General features: G+C 39.5%; 1 protein-coding gene and 1 long non-coding RNA gene across 3 annotated transcripts in view; both read right to left on the bottom strand.

Annotated features, from left to right (window-relative positions):
• Positions 1–25260, bottom strand: part of slc9a7 (solute carrier family 9 member 7) — a 152597-nt gene that overhangs the window by 117183 nt on the left and 10154 nt on the right. The gene's annotated exons all lie outside the window — the stretch shown is intronic.
• On the bottom strand, positions 3581–22927 carry LOC117519283. Of its 2 annotated transcripts, none has more exons than XR_004563235.1 (3): positions 22742–22927; positions 22561–22562; positions 3581–3592 (listed from the first exon to the last, which is right to left on the bottom strand). It is a non-coding gene; the product is annotated as an uncharacterized LOC117519283 (long non-coding RNA). The 2 variants fall into 2 exon arrangements; XR_004563234.1 differs by lacking the exons at positions 3581–3592; positions 22561–22562 and adding exons at positions 13148–13159; positions 16196–16201.

Raw genomic sequence — 25260 nt, 5'->3', positions numbered from 1 at the left:
AACAGAACAGTTACTGAAATAATGTTTGTGTCAGCAATGAAAAATGTCCTTGCACCGTTTGTTCAGTAGATGGAGCTCTGACTCCATTCAACTGAGAGCTGCTTACACCCCTGCTTAAATGTGTTCATCACCGCGCCCGTAGTTCGCCGTCACACTGCACTGACCGGCTTTACAAAAGCATACAAGTAAGTTTATAAGGATGTTGTTTGTAATAACTTTGTGATTACATTCACCCCACATTTCTCCCGTTTCAGTTCAACTCAGTTTGATTAACTCAGTTTATGTAGTAATGTGTCAAATGTGCTTCATTGTGTCGGTCACACTTTTTATTAAGCCCACGTTGTGTAGACCTTATTTCTAGCATGAAAATCATTCGTTTACTGCTAAGAGGTTGAAACAGGTATTACGGCCCGTTACGATATAATTTTGGACCGTTGCGCTTATTTTGGACCGTGTAATCAACCGTTTCTGCAGCGCGACTCCAGTTTGAAGCGTGAATCACTGAAGCAATGCTTCGATTCAATGGCTCGTGGCTCTTTGATTCGCTGCTCTTCAGAAGCGGTAAGTCCGCTTCTTAACACCTCTCAAAGCCATTAAACTATCATGAGTCATTTTTGTGTGTATTAAAGTCATTAACTGGGACTCTTGTCTTGTTTCAGTCAACAAACGAGAATCATCCTCCATTCCTTTGTCACAGATTCAAACGATGCGCAGCTCTTTGCTGAGAGTCCACTCAGAATAACTTCAAAACAAATTGCCGCTTTAAATAAAATGACACCTCTTACAAACGTTGTAATACAGATAATAAACTACAATAGACTTAAACGTTTTTTCCAAAAAAAATAAAAAGACATCTATGAGCTGTAGAACTCAGCTCATAGGTATGAAAAGACATTCATGCCACTAATGTCTGAAAGGAAATGCTTTTGACAAAAACTAACATTTTATTTCTGTTTATGTCCAGAGATCAAGGATCCACCATGTAGATATTATTATGTCCAGAGTTTAAAGATCCAGTAACCAATTTCATATTTATTTACTTTAAGACTCAATAAAATGTTGTTCAATTTCAATGTAATCAGCTTATAAAGCTCCAAATTACAACAAAAGCCATCTCAAGGTGCCTCACACAGAACAGTTCAACATAAAAAAATTAAATAAAGAAAAATTCAAATACCTAATTAAAAACAGAAGTAAAAGAATAAAACATAAAATAAAAATTACTCATAAGAAAGTGAATAAATACGTTTTAAGTCTTGACTTAAAAATGTCCACGGACTCTGACTGCCTCACTGAGGGCCATGTACTGGCTAACCCAGAATGAGATTGCCCACTCAACAAACTTCCCCAGCCTTCTGGACATGATGAGGGGACTTGGGCTGTCGTACCTGGCTTTTCCCCTTTGGGTACCCCTAGAATGGCTAATTCTTAGCTTAAATTTTCAAAAGCTGCCCCCCTTCCGTTCTGTTAACATAATGTTTACATAATGAAAAATATCCTGCCAGTCCTATCGTCTGTTTGATTTCCACCCAAAGGGACCAAGAATGAAGGGTGAATGTTTCAAGATTTGTTTAATAACTTTTGTAGAGTTGAGGGTTTTTTTTTTTGTAACATTATCTTTTCCTTAGAGATTAATGCAACTTTGCACAGATTTTTTTTGTACTACACAGTTCTTTGTTACTGTTCTTGAAAATTGCACAAACATATTACAGGGTCTTGTGAAAAGAATCTTATTTTACTGTTATATGATAGTTTCCTCACATGTTATATCAGGGTCCATGTTTAATTGTTAAAATGTTCTACCAGCACATTGCATTTTTTGAAATTGAAAATTCTTCTGTTATAAAGTTAATCAATATGAGGACAAAGCTTCAGCTTTTAGCTCATACCTTTTTTGTTAAGGGTCCAAAAAAAGAACATTTTATTCATAAAAAAATAATAATATCAGCTGATTTATCGGCTATCGGCAAATCAGCCGATTTATCAATTATCTGCATTTTTTTTCATCCAAATATCGTTATCGGCATCGGCCTCAAAAAATCCATATTGGTCGGGCTCTAGTGGCACTATAAGATATAAATAAAACAGAGATTTTATTCAAATTTATTACAATAAAAAAAAAATCCCTGAAATTATATAATAGTACATTTTGTTTCCAATTTAAGTGCTTTAGAACAACCACAGGGAGTTCATCGATGTGAATTTGGTGGCACTACAAACCATAAATGTGATACTATTGAGTTTTTAATCAAAGCATTTCCTTTCACCGTGGCCGTGATGGTCCCCGAGCTCCGGTCTCGCAGCTGACTGCACATCAAGATCAATGTAATTCACAAAGAACGGAGGACGTCTCATTTTGAGGAAAAATAATAGTTTTGGTCAGTTGCAGTTTGTTGTCTGTATTACGTTTGGAAAGAGATGTTATTTGATTTAAAACAGCGATTCACTTTGAAGTTATTGATTCCGTAATCCTTGAATATCTTTCTTTGGCAGAGAAAAGCAGCATTAGGACGAACAATGTTTTATCAGTCAAGTCCCACAACAACACACAAAGGATTTTTTTTCTCCTTTACATGGAGGAACAGTAACTTCAGATTAGGAACCAGCTAAGTGGGAGATATTAATGGTCTAGGCCACACCAGAGACCCTCCGTGTGCTGCCCCACAAAAAAGGCATAAATGAGGAATGAATAAAAAGTGTCCGGTGTGAAACAGTGGACGATTCTCATTTCTTGCCTGCAACAATAGACAAGAGTCCCAGTTAGCAACTTTAATCAGCAGAAAGCTGAGTCACTATTGATATCTTTAAATGGCTTTGACGGAGGTTGATTAATAAATTGTGGACCCACTGCTTATGAATCAGAAGCAGCGGGTCCACAATCAACGTAGAGAAATGATCATTTTCCCGCTACACACCCTCAAAACAACGTACCAGCCCAACTGCAGCGTAATTTTTTCAGGCAGCAGCGTAATGGTCCGTTACTCATAATGCTAGCGAAAACTATGCACTTGAGAAGCTGAATGAAGAATCAGAGTGTCTGGGTTTGAGATTGTCCTGGATAAAGACTAAGATTCAGGCTTTTAATGACTTCCTGGATTCAGCCATCAGAAATGTATCTGTATGTGGTGAAAGTGTTGAACTTGTAGAGACATTCAGTTATAGTGGCTGTGGCATACATGTTTGTGGGTCCTCGGCCTCTGAGATTAAGACATGCCTGGGAACAACCTATGGAGTCATGAAGTCGCTGGACAGAGATGCTTGGCAATGCAGATATCTTTGCAAATGGATGAATGTCCAACTCTTTATGGTCCTGGTTAGGGATGGGTATCGAGAACCGGTTCCTTTCGGGTATCGTTAAGAAATGATTCGATCCACCGACATCAATAGCCTTTTTGCTTAACGATTCCCTTATCGGTCCTTCAGAGTGGCTGTTATTTTTGTGGGTGTTTGTCAGGAAAATGATCATTTCTCTACACTGATTACAGACCCTTCAGCGGGTCTGTAATCAACTTTTCTGCAGCGCGGCTTTGCTTTGAACCTTGAACCAATCGAAGCAGTGATTCGCAGATCAAAGCAGTGCTTCGACCTACTGCTTCATTGATTCATTGTTTTATTTCGCATTATCTTAATTTTTCCCCGCTAAAACCCCAAAGAGCATGTCTGTGAGTAATATTTACCTTTATGTTAAACCGACCTGTTATGGTCTTCTGAAACAGTTGATGTATTTTAAAACTTAAAAACGGGACTGATGCTAATGCATTAGCTTGTCTATGGCATTTTCAATGTTAAAGTTAGCATTAAGCTGTTGCAGCTGTCAGCATGTTTGTGTGCATTTGTTTTCTCTATAATAATGGCTCGGTGTTTGTTGTCATTAAAGAGTTAAATGTATTACAAATTGTAAGATATTTTAAATTTATTTTGTTTATATATTAATAATAACAGCAATAACTAATAATGCTACAAGTTTAGAGAAAGACAAAAATAACCTGATTAAAAACAACAGAAAATATAAAACCAACTAACACTGAACATAAATAAATAAATGAATATAGAAATAAATAACTGTTTCCTGTGAACACCTAGTGACTCTTGCACCTCCACTTCATCTCTGTTTTATTTAAGTTTAATGAGAATTTGTTTTGGTCAAAACATATTTTCACTTTGTTCATTTCTTCCATAATTTCCTCCAGAACTATCTGCCAAGCGAGAAAACTGCTGCATCCTAGTAAGAGCAGAATACTACTGGAATGAATTTGAATGGAGGAAAGTTGGGTTTTTTCCTCACCAAAATGGAAGCTGCATTAACTGCTGTTTATTGTCTGGAATAGCCCCAGATTGCATTTCAGAGCTTCTAGAATTCATTTTTGTGCAGGTATCAGCTTTTTTTGTTTTTCACCAATTTCATCCCTGAATATGTCAATCCTGAGTCACTTTTGTGTGGATTAAAGTCACTAACTGGGGCTCATGTCTTGTTGCGAGAAAGAAATGAGAATCATCCTCTGTTCTGTTCACGCAGCTCCAAACGCTGTGCGGCTGTCTGCTGAGTCAAGTTAGAATGATAGAGTCCAGTCGGAATTAATAACTTCAAAGCGAAACACCGTTTAAATCAAATGACACCTCTTTCCAAATGTTGTAATACAAAAAAAACTGTAATCGATCAAAACATTTTTTTCCTCCCAAAATGACACGTCCTGCTCTGACGTGCAGCAGCCGGTTGAGCTCAGCTCAGAGGTATGGAGAGACATTCATGCCAAAATGTCTGAAAGGAAATGCTTTTGACAAAAACAACAGATTTTGTTTATTTTTATTTATGTCCAGAGATCAAGGATACAGTGACCAATTTCAGATTTATTTACTTTAAGACAATAAAATACATAGAAAACCTGTAAAGCCTAATTTTAGTACACAGAAAATTCACAAGAGGTATCCATAAGGGAATTGATAAGGAATCGGATATTGATTAAATCTTATCAATATCCATCCCTAGTCCTGGTACTAGGGATTGCACGATCTATATTTTTTCACTTCCAATCCGATCCCTGAATTTGGATAGCTGCTGATACCAAAGCTCTGTTTACTTTAATATCATCATCATTATTGTTGATTTTACATGAAGATATTTTGTATGCCAAATTATACAGCTTCATCGTGAAGTGGTACAAAGGAGGATTTAATTTAAAAGACTTGAAAGTTCAGCTACAATTTGCAGGAAGGTACATCTAAGATACAAGCCTAGATATGATGTTTTGCTGAAAGAATTAAGTACTTTTATTTATTTTTTGGTGGTTTCTTGTGGCATTTCGGAAATGCGCTCAATCCTCAAAATGGCATGTACTTGTACGTAATTTCTGGGGTGTCACTGTGAAAATTAATCAAATTAATCAAATCTTGATTGATAAGAAATGGCAGGTCTTGGAAAAAAGCATACACTTTATAGAGGAAAAGCAGTGGTGGGATGTAATGAAGTACTTGTACTTCATTACAGTACTCGAGTACATTTTTTATGTATCTGTACTTGGGTAGAATCAATACTGCATACTTTGGACTTTTACTCATATCAGTCAAATTTTGGAGCAGGCATTTTTACTTTCTACTCTACTACATTTCTTCTTTTACTTTTATAGTCTACATCATTTTGCCAAACTTATGCTGTTTCCACAGCTTGCAAACAAATTCACTGCATTTTGCAGTCAGTGTTTGTTATATAGCATAATGCGCAACTTCTGAAGAGGGAGCAATCGTGCATAGTGTAGTGATTTGAATTCAGTGCTTATGTTTCTGTCATACAACTATTTTGTTTGTTTTTTGTAAACTGGAGTATACGAGGGCTGTCAAAGTATAGGTCCTTTTTATTTTTTTCAAAAACTATATGGATTTCATTCATATGTTTTTACATCAGACATGCTTGAACCCTTGTGCGCATGCGTGAGTTTTTCCACGCCTGTCGGTGACGTCATTCGCCTGTGAGCACTCCTTGTGGGAGGAGTCGTCCAGCCCCGGTTCGAAAAATTAAGATGGTTTTCAGTGAAAATTTTAACGGCTGATGAGAGATTTTGAGGCGATACTGTCACTTTAAGGACTTCCCACAGTGCGGGACGTTGCGCAGCGCTCCCAGGCGCCGTCGTCAGCCTGTTTCAAGCTGAAAAGCTTAAAGGAGATTTTTTTAATGAAAGACGTGCGGACGGGTCTGCGCGTCGGGACGCAGCCGGCGCGGTGCGGCGGCACAGGAAAAACACCTCCGTGTTGATAACCATTTGTAAAATCCAGGCAGCTTTTGATGGCTTTCAGTGGAGTGAGCATATGAGAAATTGTTTAACAGTTGGACTTGTTCCAACTTGTCCTTAAGGCTTCCAACAGAGGTGTTTTTCCTGTGGCGGAGCGTCGCGGCGGCTGCGAGCCGACGCTGCAATCCGTCCGCACATCTTTGATTAAAAAAAAAAAAATCTCCTTTAACAGTGGAATATCCGGATAAAATGCTGAAACCGACTTCTTCTGAAACTTCTCTGTTCTCTCACGACGTCCTGGATCAATAGAGCCTGAAATGTGGAGGTTTTCAGCTTGAAACAGGCTGACGACGGCGCCTGAGAGCGCTGCGTGACGTCTCGCACCGTGGGAAGTCCTTAAAGCGACAGTATCACCTCAAAATCTCTCATCAGCCATTAAATTTTCACCGAAAACCAGCTTAATTTTTCGAACCGTGTCCACTTCAATGTGTCTCACAGGTTTAGAAAAAAATTTTGATCAAACAAAGCGCCAGTCTCTCAGCAACTTCTCAGACAAAGGAATTCCGACGAGGGGCTGGATGACTCCTCCCACAAGGAGTGCTCACAGGCGAATGACGTCACCGACAGGCGTGGAAAAACTCACGCATGCGCACGAGGGTTCAAGTATGTCTGACGTAAAAACATGAATGAAATCCATATAGTTTTTGATAAAAATAAAAAGGACCTATACCTTATTGACAGACCTCGTAGTCTTTAACAATGTTTAAAGGAAATGAAATGAATCGTTTAAAGATTTATAACCAGTGTTTTTGCTTAATTATATTGAATTCTTTAGATCACCTTTTACAATATCCAGAATTGTAAGTCATAATGTAATACAGATCATGAGCATTATCACATTATCCTAAAACTAGCTTAATTAAAATCCAACATTCCATACTGATTTTATTAGAATATGGACATTAATCCAGTAGTTTTACTTTTAATATGCATATGTCGCGGACATAAACGAGCGAAGCTTGTCAGCATCTCACCATGTCATTTAGGTCCTTCAGACTTTATTTTGAATAAATGCTTCAGGGGAGCATTAGCATGGTAAAAACCTTTCAGCTTCTGGGGGAGCTCCGCCCCCCCAGACTCCCCGCCTTTTTAAGCATTTTTCTTTATTTGCCACTCACATGCCTGGAAAAGCTCCTCACCATCTAACCATATTCCTTTAGGTCCTTCAGACTTTTTTCAGTAAAATGGTTCTTGGGAGCATGAATAAACCTTTCAGCTTCTGGGAGGGGGAGTAACTCGAATAATTTGATTACAAAAACTGTTTGAGGCAAATTCTGTGCCTCGAAGTTTCGTTTAACATTGTAGTACATATGCCAGGCCTGTGTGTGGTGCTGCAACTCCCCCCCCCCCAAAAAAAAACAGAAGACTAGAGCATGCACTTAAAGTAGATATGACACTTAAAGACAACAGTCTTATTACATGTAACAAAGGTTATATAATTCGGTCAACCTAAGCGTTTTGGGAAAATGGGTTCTCCCGTTATATACAACATTTGAACATTCCGCCTCCTTCGGTAAACTACCCATTTTAAACGGCTTTGAATAAGACGGCCACTGTTTTAATTGGCCGTCTCATTCAAAATTTGAACGTCCAAATGATGGCAGGATGGCTGCCTAAAACTATGAATTGAGAGGAAAAACAAAGACTTAAACAAAATAAATGACTCATCAACTACTAAATTAGTTAATGATTTCAATCATCTTCGTAGTCGTGACTAGTCGAGGCAGCCCTACTTAAAACCGAAATGCATCCACAGCGGTGCCGTGGTACGTGGCTTTGGAACCAGAACATCCTCACACTCCGTGTTATTATCCGAGCCTCACTAACCATCCGACCAAGACGAGAGGGAAACAGAGTGAGGCAGCGGGGCTGCGCGCGGCTGCTGCTGCATGATGACGTCAGATTCAGAGTCATTTTATGCAACTTTGTGGATAAAATAAGTAATTCAATTGGCGAATATTGTAATAATTGCGCCTGCCCTAGGAGTGACTATTTGTGCGGCAGCACAAATAGTCACTGCCTGGTGTGAAGGGCTCTCAGCACTCCCCCTCACACCAGGCAAGTCACAGCTCTGTCTCCCGCCACAGTGACAAATTCTCTGAAAGAAGATCCTCTCTTTCCTCTGTGTTTTGGTCAGACTCGCACTCGAGTGTTTTGCTGTTTAATTTTTACTTTTTTGGGCAACACTCAATGCTTCACAAACATGGAAACTTAAATAAAATAATAATAAAAGTGACTGCGAGGCTTGCATTTTCAACCTCCAGCTGAAATGCATCTGCTTAATCACAGAGAAAGAGGGATTAAAAAAAAAAAAAAAAAAAATTCACACAGTTACTAAAATAATCCAGAGTTAGGAACCTGATGCCGATATCGGATCGACCCCAACCCTACCTGGTACTACCCGTTTTAATGTATGGTTGTGACACTTTGACACCAACCACTGACAGAAGGTGATAACTAGATGTCTTTGGAACTAGTTCTCGCCTCTTCAGAGAAATAGCATAAAAGGTAACTAAGTAACACTGGAATTTGGGCTGGGTGATATGACCTAAAATTCACATCACGGTATAAATTGAATGCCTTCACAGTAACGGTATACAGTGAGGAAAATAAGTATTTGAACACCCTGCAGTTTTGCTAGTTCTCCCACTTAGAAATCATGGAGGGATCTGAAATTTCCATCTTATGGCCCTGTCACACGGCACTTAACGAAGGGTGACGAAGCCCTGACGAAACAAGAAGTCTGGACTTCCGTTGACTGTCGTTGGTATCGTTTAACCTTCACACAGCCTCGTTCCTGCAGCTGGAGCTTTGTCAGGATTTTTAAACTGTTAAATTTGAACGAAGGGCAACAAAAACCTCAATTCGTCTGTGTCTCGTTTTGCTGTCATTCTTGACGTTTTTTAATCTTTTGTGTAGTTTCTGTAACGTCATTGTTTAATTTGACTTCGTTGGAGCAGCTGAATGTTTTTACACAGTACAGAAGGTGGTTTCTGAGTGCTGAGGCTGCTGCTGCGTTCATGTACCTTCGGAAATTACAGGGCAAACTCAGTCTGTTTGCTTGGATTTTTTTTTTTTTTTTTTTTTTTTTTTTTTTTTTTTTAAATCGGGGGGGGGGGGGGGGCAGCTTCAATGGGCTCAGGCACCTTTCATAGGCCAGAATGAATCTTTTGCGTGATATAATTAATTACGAGGTCTGTCAATAAAGTAACGGACCTTTTTATTTATTTATTTTTTAAACTATATGGATTTGATTCATATGTTGTCACGTCAGACAAGCTTGAACCCTCGTGCGCATGCGTGAATTTTTCCACGCCTGTCGGTGACGTCATTCACCTGTGAACACGCCTTGTGGAAGGAGTGGTCCCGCCCCGTCGTCGGATTTTCATTGTCTGGAAATGGCGGAATGTTTGGGGTTTTTTTCCCATCAGAATTTTTTCAGAAGCTGTTAGAGACTGGCACCTGGAAACCATTCGAAAAATTTACCTGGCTTTCGGCGAAAATTTTACGGGCTTCACAGAGAATAAGGTCTATTAGTACAGCTTTAAGGACCCCTTTAAGGACGCTCGGTGCACCGCGCTCCGACGATGCGGCACAAGCCACCGGACCATTTCTAAACGGATGGCTCTGTGGATACAAGACTGTCGTGTGCTCTTTCTCTGGTTATCACAAGAGCTGGACATCAGCCATTTAACAAGAGATTTTGTCATGGAAAGCCACGCGGAGGCTTCGCGTGTCACGACCGATTCGCTTTGGAAGCGAGACAAAGGAACACCTCCGTTTCGGCGTGCCAGAGGACAAGTTCGGACATACCTATCTCAGCTTTCAATGCTTACCAGTCGAGTGAGTTATAAGAGAAATTGTGGAGAGCTTTTACTTTTGTATAAAAGACACCTGTTCACACACTCAATCACACTCCAACCTGTCCACCATAGCCAAGACCAAAGAGCTGTCTAAGGACACAGGGACAAAACTGTAGACCTGCACAAGGCTGGGATGGACTACAGGACAACAGGCAAGCAGCTTGGTAGAAGACAACAACTGTTATGATTATTTATTAGAAAGTGGAAGAAACACAAGATGACTGTCAGTCTCCCTCGGTCTGGGATTCCATGCAAGATCTCACTTTGTGGGGTAAGGATGATTCTGAGAAAGCTCAGAACTACACAGGAGGACATGGTCAATGACCTGAAGAGAGCTAGGGCCACAGTCACAAAGATTACATTAGTAACATGATGCTGTCATGGTTTAAAATCCTGCAGGGCAGCAAGGTCCCCCTGCTCAAGCCAGCACATGTCCAGGCCCATTTGAAGTTCACCAGTGACCATCTGGATGATCCAGAAGAGGCATGGGAGAAGGTCATGTGGTCAGATGAGACCAGAATATAGCTTTTTGGAATCAACTCTACTTACCATGTTTAGAGGATGACAACAACCCCAAGAAAACCATCCCAACCATGAAGCATGGGGGTGGAAACATCATACTCGGGGGGTGCTCTTCTGCAAAGGAAACAGGACGACTGCACCGTATTGAAGGGAGGATGGATGGGATCATGTATTGCGAGATTTTGGCAAACAACCTCCTTCCCTCAGTAAGAGCATTGAAGATGGGTCATGGCTGGGTCTTCCAGCATGACAATGACCCCAAACACAGCCAGGGCAACTAAGGAGGGGCTCCGTAAGAAGCATTTCAAGGTCCTGGAGTGGCCTGGCCAGTCTCCAGACCTGAATTCAATAGAAAATCTTTGGAGAGAACTGAAACTCCAAACCTGAAAGATCTAGAGAAGATCTGTATGGAGGAGTGGACCAAAATCCCTGCTGCAGTGTGTGCAAACCTGGTGAGTTTCATCTCTTAAAACCTAGATGGCACACTCAATCTGAATACATTAACCATTTTCAGGACGGAGGCATTTCCTCATTTTCAAAATGCAACACGAAACCAGCAAAATAAATAAATGAACAACAGTGTTTAATTTACTCATATTTTAAGTGAGTCTGGGTAACACATTGTTCCCTGGCTGATTTCCTGCATCCAGTTAAAAAAAAAAAAAAAAAAAATCCTTGCATTACTTAATGTGGCGCTCTCTCAAATGTTTGATTCAGATCATGACAGAGCCTTCTGCCTCTAACTGGAGCATCCCCTGAAATAAACAACGGCTTTGCAAATATTGCAAGTTGCTATCTTGGCTTTGTGGTGTTCAGCGGACATGCCCGCGACAGAACTTCACAATGCTTGCCTGTTTAGCTGACTGCTAAGTGCAGAAGACTGCTCGAAACACTCCTCGTCTCAATGAGAGACACGGCTCAGCTCAGAACACTTCCCCCCAGACAAACACCGAGGGACTTCTTTAAGAACACTACATTTATTCACAAGCAATTTTCACAATAAGGAATTGAGATCTTCCAACAAGGTCTTCTTATGTGGATAACAGTTTTTGCCAGGCTGTGATCTTAAATCCGCTTGAAAGGATGCAACAGGTCAGATTAAGACTTTATATTTACTGCACTGTTTTGAAGTGTATCTTTAGTTTCTGCTGCAACATAGATTAGCTCTTGCATCCATCAGCACTTCTCAGTTTTCTGTGGAAGTGTTACAGCACCACATACAGGCCTGGCATATGTACTACAGCATTTTCAAGCTGAGCTTTTTCGCGTGGACACATATTTCTTGAAATGGTGCCGTGTTTACAGAACACTTTTTAAAAATGAGAAAGAAAAATATTGTATTGGGAAAGTCCTGCATCAGTGTGGATGAGGCCTAAAGATTGTATCAGTTTACCTGCTTTGAAACTGATCGACAGCAGGAGCACACCAAGTTGCAGAATGTATTTAAAGAGGTTTTACACAAAACATTAGCACCACATTGATCACCAGCCTCATGTGGTGTGGATGCTTTTATAGTGGCTGAGTGCTACTACAGACATGGAAACCTGTGACGCTCAATGTACCTTTTATAACGTCATAAATAGGACAGAGTAATTTGAGGTTCTGTGTTTAGCTCAAGAACATTTCATCAAATTAAAAACACCAGGATTCCCTCCTCCTTTTGAACCATGGGCTGTACCTATATTTAAATACAACTTTGAGTTTATTTGAGGCCTTTCAGAAAAAAGCATTCCTGGTCACTTCAATGTTAATGTTCCAAATTTTGAGTGAAAAAAGTGCAGATGACAGTCCCTCCAGTCATCCCCCACACCTCAACTCCATCCCACAGAAAGGCATGTGCTTTGGAAACTATTGTGAATTACATGATCAAATTGCATAAATACTTAATATTGAAAATTATTTGTAGCCTTAAAAAGCCAAACATGATACGTATTAAGGTAGGCACTAACAGGTGACCCATCCTGCTCAGAGTGCCGCTCTCACTGGACCGACATCTCTGCTATTTGGGCATTGTGGGATAGCTCGCCCACAGGTTGAGCTTACCAGACTACTTTCGCCACCCTGCTCAGCGTGGCGCTCTCGGAGTGACAACACACAGAATGTGTCTCTTCCCAGATAGATCTCTTTCAGTGCAGCTTCTTGTTCTGACTTTAAAACAAAGTTAACACCCAAGTCTTTCATCACTAACTGTAAATGGTAATCAAAACATTCCAATCATATCTTTCTGAACTCTTCCGCAACAAACTGCATCGTGTCAATGTTTACAATGTGCTTGAGCAGGTGAAGTTGCTCATAAACTTTAAGTTTCTTAAATATTTATTATGGCCACTCTTAAAACTTCAGTTCTCTTTATAATTTTCTTACTGGTAAATTTTAGAATTAATTTAGATGAGATATACTCATTATCTCACAGGAACTACTTTTTGCGCAGGAATTCATCAAGCACGTCAGCCATGACAGGTGACCCTGGAAAATACCTTGACATCCCAGCTGCTAGCAGTTTAGAAAAAAAAAAAAAGTATTTCCAAGGCGTAGCCATTAAAACCTGTTGCCGCAGTATCAGACTGTAGAACCAGAAATTCCTGAATTTACAGGCATGTACGCAGCTATGCCGAGCACAAATGGCTATTCTGCAGTGACAGTGGATGTTTCAATACTCTTAAGTGTGATTGGCTCAGAGAGTTAGGATAGATAAGGGTTTCAGCCAACCATATCTAACGATGTAACGATGCCCGCTGGGAGGAAAATGCACTTATGCTCTGCAGTAAACCCAAGCTCATCCAAATCCTCACACTAGCATACTATACAGAGTACACTAGAAAGCAGTACATCACAATCTCTAGGCTATCTGAATACTCATTATGCATTTATTAGTAGTCAAATTGTACACAAATCTATTACCTCCAGACTGTGCAAACTGACTACACCGCACTATCCTACAATGCAGCTGGATCATAGTAACAAAAGAAAAACTTAGCCAGGAAAATTCAAAGAAGGTAATGGACATACATGAAAAGTGTCAAGGGTCCGTAGCACTGTATAAATATACATCATGAGCAGCTTCCAAAAAAAAAAAAAAGAAGAAACAGAAGAAGAATAAATGTGACATCCATAAACGTCAGGGTTAAAGCACAAGCAAAATTGTGGCAGTGTAGTTGGTCCAATTTGTGTCCCTAATGTTCACTTGCATGTAGCACATGCTCCATTAAGAGTTGGGTAGCATGTCCTAAGGCTGTAAGGTACTCTGTTCTAAGGCTGCCACAAATAGTCAATGTAATAAATTACACAGACATTAAAACACAAGTTGAAGTTAATATTTTTAGCTAGTGTGTCTGGTTTTGTTTTATTATTATTACATTACAGGAGCCCAGCAATGAAAAATAACATTGAGAGAATCATGAAAAATTAAAGCCAAATGCCAATTCATTTGAAAATCAATAATCACTTTGGTGCACGTGCAGCACTTATCAGCCCTGCAGTGCTGAGGCTGTTCCAGTCACATACACAGTTTGGGTTTTAGTTTTGTTTCATTTCTTCCTGCTGTGTGGGGCTTCATACCTGAGTCAAACACCTGTTTAGCCATTTTTCATTTAGATGTATTGTGCTGTAAGTTGATTTGCACATAAAAATGTAACTTATGGAAAAGACTTTTTTTTTCTGCTGTTTGAAGCAGCGGATCTTTCTTTTCAAGCCTTAACAATCATTATATAAGCACAAAAGTTTATGATGCTTTTCCATGCAGGTTTTTACGTTCAAGCCACAGATTTGAAAATTAAAATAATCTTTATCAAATAGGAATTATTGAAGTGGACATATTGTGCAAAATCAGTTTCACATACATTTTAAATTTAATGAATTTGTTAGACGAATTGACCTTTTGGTAAACGAGTCAATAATCCATAGAAAAATAGCCATTAGTGGCAGCCCTAAAGTATTAGGAGGCAGGGCCTGACTGTGTTTTTGCCCTTGGTTGAGGTACTTTAAGCATTGTTCAGGATGACTATTTAGTCTCAAACTTTACAGTGTTGGACAAATGTTTACACCTTTGGTAAAAACATTATACAGTAAAACTCGCATATAACCGAGTCAGGTGGACCATCAAATTTTGTCCATTATAATTGAAATTGGCTATGTGTACAAAACGGACAAAATCCGCTATGTGTATAAAAGAGACAAAATCTGTTTTTTTTTTCAAGTCCGTGGCAGAGTAGTACCTTAAAATCCTAAAGCCTGGTTTATGCTTCTCTAGCTCCCCAACTCTGTGGCCATGCAATGACGACGAAGTGCACATGACCTTTTAACATTCTTTGCAAGAACAGCAGCTGTTTCTGGATTAATTTGTCCCTCAATGAGCTCCACTACATTATGCAATCATCAACCTCCAAACCAACAATATGATACATACAATTTTCCTCCATGAACTGCGGGTCATTTGAGCGTCTTTTTCTGACTCGGTGTTGGTCATATTTGTGGACTTTTCTGCCAAACGTATTTGATCCATTATCAAAATGTAATCAGTAGGTGTGCTGAAAAAAAAAAAAACTTAAAATATGACGGGAGAGGAAGGAGTGAAACCGGAAAAGTTAGAAATCATAGCCCTTGCAGTCTCAGTCATTTAGCAGGTGCACGTCAGGCTCCAGGAAGGGTTCGTAGCTAGGCAGAGCTGTGATCTAAAGCGGTTTGGTTCATCACACCCAGGCCTAGGCAATGGCACAATTTAGAACTAGAAATTGGGGGGGGACAAAGTGCAAGGCCCGCAGGGCCATAGGCCAGGGGTCTGAAGCCAATGGTTTCTAGATAAACTCATATGCATTCTGAGCATCCAGAACAGTAATTTTAATGTTTTGAGAAGACCATAAAGTGGACACCATTTGACTTATACAATTTGAAACTGTGGATATAAGTACTTTATTCTGAGAATAGCCAGCATTGATTTTATTAACATCCTGGTGTAAATAAGGTATAAACATGTGTAGAACTCAAAAAGAATGATAGGTTGAGTTTTCATAAAAAAAAAACAAAAAAAAAACACTGCAATGTGGTAAAATGTATTAACTATCGCATACTGTATTTTTTTTCCTCAAGATTTGTTTTTGCATAAATTTGAAAAAACAACAGATCATAAGTTTAGGATAAATTACTTATCATGAATTTAATTTTCGAAGTGGCACTAATAACAACACTCATACTGAACATAATTTCGCTTCCATAGACTGATTTTGGAGATCAAGCAATAATTGCAGATGGGCTTTCTGAGGTCCCAGATAGCTTTTCTGATTTCCTTTTCTAACTTTCAGAATTTAGTAAATTAGCATATGGTCCATTAATACTTATGTGTAGACACTAGTCCCTAGAGGCAACTATTTTTGGTTTCAAATCTGGGCCAATGCAGTCCCAGAAAATTCCGAATGTGACAAACAAGAAACGGGTGTTGTAAACAAGTCAATGCTGCTAAAAATACAAACTTGCAGAAACAAAGATACTATTCTGACATAGTTTTACATATAAGACTGACATGGTTTGCACATAAGACTGGCATAGCATGTTTCCACTACACACATATATGTCATAAGGTGGGGGGACATACCATATTCTGTCCCCCCTGGTTGAAAATCGCCCACCAAATTGCCTGGTGCCAATTGTCTGGTATATGAGAGTGGTTTTTAATGAAAATGCATTGCGATTGGACGAAACGTTTTGTCCAGATGTGACCAAAACTCTGTTCTACAAAATCCGGCATTTATTACATGGAAAAACCATACCAAAGCATTTGGACTTTTGCCTGGTGATTGTGACTATCTGGTTTATACGATGACGGTTTAGACGAGTTTTACTGTACCTCAATTTTCCCAAAGAGTGTGTTAAGTCAGAATGCATTTCCAAAGTTAGTGTCATAAAGGTTAGCTAAAAATAATGGAAGGTAGATTTACTTCTGTTTTTCTATAGATAAGTTAACAGTTGACATCCACCAAGATAAATTCCTCTTAGCACAACTGGGAAGATTCCAGAAATTGACAGAATTACTAGTAAAGCATCTTAATTCAGGAGGCCAAAATAAATAGACTGTGCTTAATTAACTTTTGTTCTAAAGGCCCACCAGATCAGCAGGATCACAACTAAAGACCTGATGAAGGAGGTTGAGGCACCAAATGGAAATGTGACAATGCCCACCATCAAGAGCACTCCATCACCACAACCTAAGAGCTGTTAACAGAGCCCTCAGTCTAAAATCCTTCAAAAACACCTCGACATTACAAAAACATTGATAAAAGTTTACAGTTGTTAGCCTCAACAAAGGCTGAGCCTTTACCCTCAATTCTGGGTTAATGATTTGCTCCTGACCCAGTACCATGAATCATTTCCAGATGCTCCTGAGGAAGAACCTGACATACTGAATTGTATACATATTGAAACTGTATACAAGAAGCCTTGGCTTAATTCTTAATTTTTTCTCCTCCTGTTCTTAAATGCAAGAAGACCTTGGTTCTTGGTAGGCCCTGAAAGGAAATGTCACACAGGAACCATAACAACTTTGAATTAGGGTGTTAGTGACCATCCAATGATACACTGGGATAACTTTGTGAACTTTCGTGACTGGTCTCAAGGTATATAGTAGGGCTGGGTGATGGGACCTACAATTCATATCACGGTATAAATTGAATCCCTTCATGGTAACGGTATATATTGTGATATAAATTAAGGGTAAAAATTATAATGTGTTTCTGAATGGGTCTCACAGCAAAGGTAAATTGATAAAAATAAAACACAAAACAGATATAATGTAATTTTGAGAACATTTGTTGTGCAGATATCAAAACAGCTACAATTTGCCAGAACATTTAACATCTAAGATACAAGCCTAGATTTGATGTTTTGGTGAAAGAATTAAATAAATTTATTTATTGTTGGGTCAGTGACTAAAGTTTCAGCTCTGGAACACACCGCTCTGAATACATGAAGTGTTTTCAGAACATTTCTTCATTTACAAAACTCAACAGGAAATCACCAAAAAAAAAAAAATTAATAAAATACTTAATTTACTCATATGTGAAGTCAGTCTGAGTAAACAGTCGTTCCCTGGCTGATTTGGTGTTTGTGCTTCGGTAAAAAAAAAAAAAAAAAATCCTTGCATTATTTAATGTGGCGCTTTCTCAAATGTTTGATTCAGGTCGCGACGGAGCCAGGGGCGTAGGCAGAAATCATAAAACGGGTGGGCCCAGAAAAAAATCAGACGGGCCCAACCTTTGGGGTTGTAAGTATTATAATACACCGTTTGAAAAAGTATGCCTCGTTTGGACATCGCAAGCGACGTTATCACTTAGCCTACAGCACTGGCAAAGTGAGCACACAGACGCAACACGTCAGACACAAGTACTCTTCATGGATAATGCAAGCTGCAGTGCAGCGCCACACACACACACACACTCCGTGCAAGTCTGGTAGCCTACTTGGCTCGGCCTAAACCCAAAACGTCAATAGGTATTTAAATAAAGCATTGTTTCAAAAATGAATTCCAAGTTTAATGATGAACACATCTCAGCCAACTGCACAGACGCTGTGTGCACAGTTACACAGACGCAAAGTGTAAGACACAAGCACCCCATGGACAATGCAAGCAGCAACGCAATGCTTAGTCATGTAAAGTCCTTTAAAATAAAAATTCAAAATATATCCGCAACATGAAAACAGGTTGACTCGGCGGCCAAATTATGAAATTGATAAACAATGGAAACCATGATTCGTGGCAATTGCAATATAATATTAACAATTAGGCCTATTTAGAAGAAAAAAAGTAATTAATGTTCTCACACTTACATTTGACGAATCCTTTTAGCAGGAGACGACGGGGTTTTTTGTTGAACTCTCTTATCACGTCATCATAGTCCAATGATTCAGTCAGTTTTCTTTCAAGGGAAAGCACGGAGAGTGCATTCAGTCTGTGAGTCAACATGGATGTTCTGGTGGACGTTTTTATCTGATTAACAGTAGAAAACAGCCGTTCAACAGTGCATGTTGTTATTGGCATTGTGATGAGGGCCCGCAGAAGACTATTTATTTGAGGAAAAATGTGCTCCCTCGTTTATCGCGGGAGTTACGTTCAAAAATAACCCGCGATAAACGAAATCCGGCAAAGTAGTCAGCGTTAGTTTTTACAATTATTATAGATGTTTTAAGGCTGTAAAACCCCTCACTACAGACTTTATACACTTTTCTCAAACAGGCATTAACATTTTCTCACTTTTCTCTCCTGTGTAAACACTTTTTTTTTCTTCTGGGCGAGAAGATTCTAAACAGACACACACAGAACTCTCCCTTCGCTCACTGCCTCCGGAGGTACGGATGCGGGACCCGCAAAGAATCCAAATCCTCTCTCGGTGGCCACGGAGCTCTGTGGCTGCGATCAACATCCGCATCAAAACAGCGAGTGTATCTCTGAACCTGTTGCCAGATTTGGCGCAATTCCGCACAGCAGACAGGAGGAGGTGGCCCGCTGCTGCGTTTACCGAACCCGCAGAAAGCGCATCGGAGGCAGTGAGAGCAATCGCGGTGATGCTGACCAGTGTCGCGAACGGCCCGCCTGATAAGGACACAAAACACAATGCGCCGTTAAAAAAAAAAAGCATGCAAAATTGCACTAAAACAATCCGAAACTTCGAGGCCGCGAAAAGTGAACTGCATTATAGCGAGGGACCACAGTACTCTGAAAATGAATTAATAAAAATCACAGAAGATGAATCAGATTTTTTTGACAAAATTTATTCATTGTTTCTCAGTGCTAATGCAATACCATATCATAGGAATACAATGAGGCAACAACAGGTGACTGTCGAGTGTTGACTCAGCCTTCTCATTGGATGGGACGGGCCTGGATGACAAGTGGGCGCGCCCAGGCCCATCCAGGCCCACCCTTGGCTACGCGTAAGGACGGAGCGTCCACCTCCACCAGACAGTCCGCTGAAATAAATAAACAATGGCTTTGCAAATATTGTACATTGCTGTGTTGGTTTTGCAGCATTTGGCGACAGAACTGCTAAATGCAGAAGACACTCAGGCGTCTCACTCCTCGTCTCAGCCTCAGACATGCCTCAGGTCAGAACATCTCTCCTCCCCTCCCCTCTGCAGCAATGTTTCACACACACAGATGCTTCACAGAGGAGTTCTCCTGGATTGAAAAGCTACATGAGCATTACCGCAATTAATCAGTGGAGTCCAAATCTCTACCATTGGCAAAATTTATACCATGAAGCAGTTAAACCAGCTATACAGCTATCGGTGTGTAACTTTGCAAAAACAATGTCGGACACTGTAGTTTTCTCTGTGCCCCTCCCCAATCTTACCGGGAGTGACATGTTTAGCTGCATGTTCTCCTTGAATTGCTGGCTGTCTGAGTGGTGTCCAAAAAATGAGGTGGGCTTCATAGATAATTGGCAAAGCTTCTGGGGAAAACCTGGTCTTGTTAGGAGAGACGGCATCCATCCCACTTTGGATGGAGTAGCTCTCATTTCTAGAAATCTGGCCAATTTTCTTAAATCCTCCAAACTGTGACTATCAAGGGTTGGGACCAGGAAGCAGAGTTGTAGTCTTACACACCTCTCTGCAGCTTCTCTCCCCCTGCCATCCCCTCATTACCCCATCCCCGTAGAGACGGTGCCTGCTCCCAGACCACCAATAACCAGCAAAAATCTATTTAAGCATAAAAATTCAAAAAGAAAAAATAATATAGCACCTTCAACTGCACCACAGACTAAAACAGTTAAATGTGGTCTATTAAACATTAGGTCTCTCTCTTCTAAGTCCCTGTTAGTAAATGATATAATAATTGATCAACATATTGATTTATTCTGCCTTACAGAAACCTGGTTACAGCAGGATGAATATGTTAGTTTAAATGAGTCAACACCCCCGAGTCACACTAACTGTCAGAATGCTCATAGCACGGGCCGAGGCGGAGGATTAGCAGCAATCTTCCATTCCAGCTTATTAATTAATCAAAAACCCAGACAGAGCTTTAATTCATTTGAAAGCTTCACTCTTAGTCTTGTCCGTCCAAATTGGAAGTCCCAAAAAACAGTTTTATTTGTTATTATCTATTGTCCACCTGGTCGTTACTGTGAGTTTCTCTGTGAATTTTCAGACTTTTGTCTGACTTAGTGCTTAGCTCAGATAAGATAATTATAGTGGGCGATTTTAACATCCACATACATGCTGAGAATGACAGCCTCAACACTGCATTTAATCTATTATTAGACTCAATTGGCTTTGCTCAAAATGTAAATGAGTCCACCCACCACTTTAATCATATCTTAGATCTTGTTCTGATTTATGGTATGGAAATTGAAGATTAACAGTATTCCCTGAAAACTCCCTTCTGTCTGATCATTTCTTAATAACATTTACATTTACTCTGATGGACTACCCAGCAGTGGGGAATAAGTTTCATTACACTAGAAGTCTTTCAGAAAGCGCTGTAACTAGGTTTAAGGATATGATTCCTTCTTTATGTTCTCTAATGCCATATACCAACACAGTGCAGAGTAGCTACCTAAACTCTGTAAGTGAGATAGAGTATCTCGTCAATAGTTTTACATCCTCATTGAAGACAACTTTGGATGCTGTAGCTCCTCTGAAAAAGAGAGCTTTAAATCAGAAGTACCTGACTCTGTGGTATAACTCACAAACTCGCAGCTTAAAGCAGATAACCCGTAAGTTGGAGAGGAAATGGCGTCTCACTAATTTAGAAGATCTTCACTTAGCCTGGAAAAAGAGTCTGTTGCTCTATAAAAAAGCCCTCCGTAAAGCTAGGACATCTTACTACTCATCACTAATTGAAGAAAATAAGAACAACCCCAGGTTTCTTTTCAGCACTGTAGCCAGGCTAACAAAGAGTCAGAGCTCTATTGAGCCGAGTATTCCTTTAACTTGTAATGACTTCATGACTTTCTTTGCTAATAAAATTTTAACTATTAGAGAAAAAATTACTCATAACCATCCCAAAGACGTATCGTTATCTTTGGCTGCTTTCAGTGATGCCGGTATTTGGTTAGACGCTTTCTCTCAGATTGTTCTGTCTGAGTTATTTTCATTAGTTACTTCATCCAAACCATCAACATGTCTATTAGACCCCATTCCTACCAGGCTGCTCAAGGAAGCCCTACATTATTTAATGCTTCGATCTTAAATATGATCAATCTATCTTTATTAGTTGGCTATGTACCACAGACTTTTAAGGTGGCAGTAATTAAACCATTACTTAAAAAGCCATCACTTGACCTAGCTATCTTAGCTAATTATAGGCCAATCTCCAACCTTCCTTTTCTCTCAAAAATTCTTGAAAGGGTAGTTGTAAAACAGCTAACTGATCATCTGCAGAGGAATGGTCTATTTGAAGAGTTTCAGTCAGGTTTTAGAATTCATCATAGTACAGAACTATTTCAAAATTGAAATGGCAAACTATGAATGTGAACAGTCCATTCTGAACATGTGTGAACTGACTTTGAACAACACTGCCCCTAGTATACAGCATTTGCAACAAAGAGCTACGGAGGCTGCCGAAAACAAAGTACTTGCACATCCATTAGTCATGAACGCAGCCTGTTAAAAATAGTCTCTAATAGAGGCTCAGCTTTGTGCACACTTATAAGTGTTGTCATCAATATAACTGAAAAATCTAAGAAATACATCTATGTAATCAGGCAGCCTGAAAAACAGTGGAGAGTTCCACATGCACTTTCACTGTGGGAGCTAGAGAGGTTAAAATAGCATGGTGGTCCCAGGGGTCGAAATATATATTTTTAAGCTACGTGCACTGGTGCTAGTAACAAAAAAAATTACTTGCACCAAAAAAAAGTTACTTGCACAACCAAAAGTCAGTCTTATATCAACCTTAAAACTCCTCCTCTGATGTGTCAGACTTCCTCTCTGGGGAGAGTAGCAGCAGCAGCAGTTTTTTTTTTTTTCATGTGCACGTGAAAAAAAAAAGTAAAAAATGAAAGTAAAATTAAAGCCTACCAGCTTCACTGAGTAGAACAAAATACAAAAGTAAAAAAAAAACAAAAAACTGAACAGCCATACTGTCTGTGTGGTTTTCCAGCTGCACGGTCACAGACAGGAAAGCTCCCCAGAGGGTTGTCACCACAGCCCAGAAGATCACCAGCTGTCCTTTGCCTTCATTAGAGGAATTGTATACTTGTCACTGCCTCAGGAAGGCAAAAAACATAGCCAGAGACCCCTCCCACCCTGGACATCATCTGTTTGTACTGCTGCAGTCAGGCAGATGGTACAAGACCTTTAAAACAAACACACTGAAAAAGCTTTGTTGCAAGAGCCATTTGTGCACTAAATACTGCTGTACAATAATCTTTTTATGCAACTGCCGTACTGGGTGAGAATGAATTTATTTGTTTTTAGTATTATCTTTATTTACAGTTGTATGCAAAAGTTTGGGCACCCCTGATAATTTCCATGATTTTCCATTATAAATCATTGACTGTCTGGATCAGAAATTTCAGTTAAATATATCATGTAGCAGATGAACACACTGATATTTGGGAAGTGAAATGAAGTTCCTAGTATTTACAGAAAGTGTGCAATAATTATTTAAACAAAATTATGCAGGTGCATAAATGTGGGCACCCTTGTCATTTTAGTGATTTGAATATATTTAGCACTGATTATTTAAACACAAAATTGGTTTGATAAGCTCACTGACTCTTACACAGGTGAATCCAATCATGAGAAAGAGTGGACATTTGCAAATGTTTCCCCTCTTTGCATCTCTTCTAATGAGTGGCAACATGGGAGCCTCTAAACACCTCTCAAATGACCTGAAAACAAAGGTTGTTCAACATCATGGTTTAGGGGAAGGATACAAAAAGCTATCTCAGAGATTTCAGCTGTCAGTTTCCACTGTGAGGAGCATAGTGAGGAAATGGAAGACCACAGGCACTGTACTAGTTAAGCCCCAAAGTGGCAGGCCAAGAAAAATCTCAGATAAGCTGAAGGATGGTGAGAACAGTCATAGTCAACCCACAGACCTGCTCTAAATACCTCCAACATGATCTTGCTGCAGATAGTGTCTCTATGCATCGTTCAACTATACAGCGCTGATGCTGTAATGCAGAGGAAGCATTTTCTCTATGTACACACCACAAACAGAGTCGCATGAGGTATGCTAAAGCACATTTGGACAAGCCAGCTTCATTGTGGAATTAGGTGCTGTGGACTAATTAAACTAAAATTGAGTTATTTGGACATAAGGGGTGGTATGCATGGCTGAAAAAGAGCACAGCATTCCAAGAAAAACGCTTGCTACCTACAGTAAAATTTGGAGGTGGTTCCATCATGCTGTGTGGCTGTGTGGCCAGCGCAGGTACTGGGAACCTTGTTAAAGTTGAGGGTCACATGGATTCCAGTCAATTTAAGCAGATTCTTGAGAACAATGTTCATGAATAAGTGACAAAGTTGAAGTTGTGCCGGATCTTTCAACAAGACAATGACCCTAAACACTGCTCAAAATCTACTAAGGCATTCACACAGAGTAACAAGTACAATGTTCTGGAATGGCCATCTCAGTCCCCAGACCTGAATATTATTGAAAATCTGTGGTGTAATTTTAAGCAGGCTGTCCATGCTCGGAAACCAACAAACCTCAGATGTTTTGTAAAGAGGAATGGTCCAAAATACCTTCAACCAGAATCCAGACTCTTATTGGAAGCTATAGGAAGCATTTTTATAGGCTGTTATTTCTGCAAAAGGAGGAGCTACTAAATATTGATGTGTTTTTTTCTGTTGGGGTACCCAAATTTATGCACCTGCCTAATTTTGTTTAAAGAATTATTGCACACTTTCTGTAAATCCTATAAACTTCATTTCACTTCTCAAATATCAGTGTGTTTGTCTGCTATATGATATATTTAACTGAACTTGCTGATCCAGACAACCAATGATTCATAAAGGAAAATCATGAAAATTATCAGGGGTGCCCAAACTTTTGCATACAACTGTATTATGTGTACATGCATCTTGAGGTGAGATTGCAGTTTTTAATTTTTTTGTACTTACATGCACAATGACAAATAAAGACATTCTATTGTTCTATTCAGTGCAGTCACCCACTTGCAGAATTATTTGTGATTATGACTAAACATGTAAAGTCCACACTAAAGACATCATCACACACACAACACACACAGTTTCCAGCGAGGGAATAATGTCCAGGTCCACGCCATCAAAGAAGGAGTCACGCACGGATGGCGCCAAATCGCCAGCAGGAGAATAATGCCCAGGTACGAGCCATTAAAGAGATCCGTCAAAGCTTTTAAAAATCCAGATATACCTGAGTGTTATCTTCCAGTATATACACGTAAAAAATATTAATTTTGACCCTCAAGGTTTTTTTTTACCTCTTTGTGAAATAATGTTTCTGTATGCACAGTAAAACAACGGTAAGCATCCAAAATAAAACCATAGAAATGTGTTGAAATTTCCTTGTTGTGTTTACAAGATAAATAAATAAAATCACAGGAAATTTTGGAAGACCTTAAATTAAATTAAAACATTAACTTTCATAGTGGACTAATAATTTATTTAGT

This window comes from Thalassophryne amazonica, chromosome 10 (assembly GCF_902500255.1).
Source record: "Thalassophryne amazonica chromosome 10, fThaAma1.1, whole genome shotgun sequence".
Lineage (NCBI taxonomy): Eukaryota > Metazoa > Chordata > Actinopteri > Batrachoidiformes > Batrachoididae > Thalassophryne > Thalassophryne amazonica.
The sequence above is the reverse complement of the archived record's forward strand: the minus strand, read 5'-3'. Positions and strand labels throughout refer to the sequence as shown.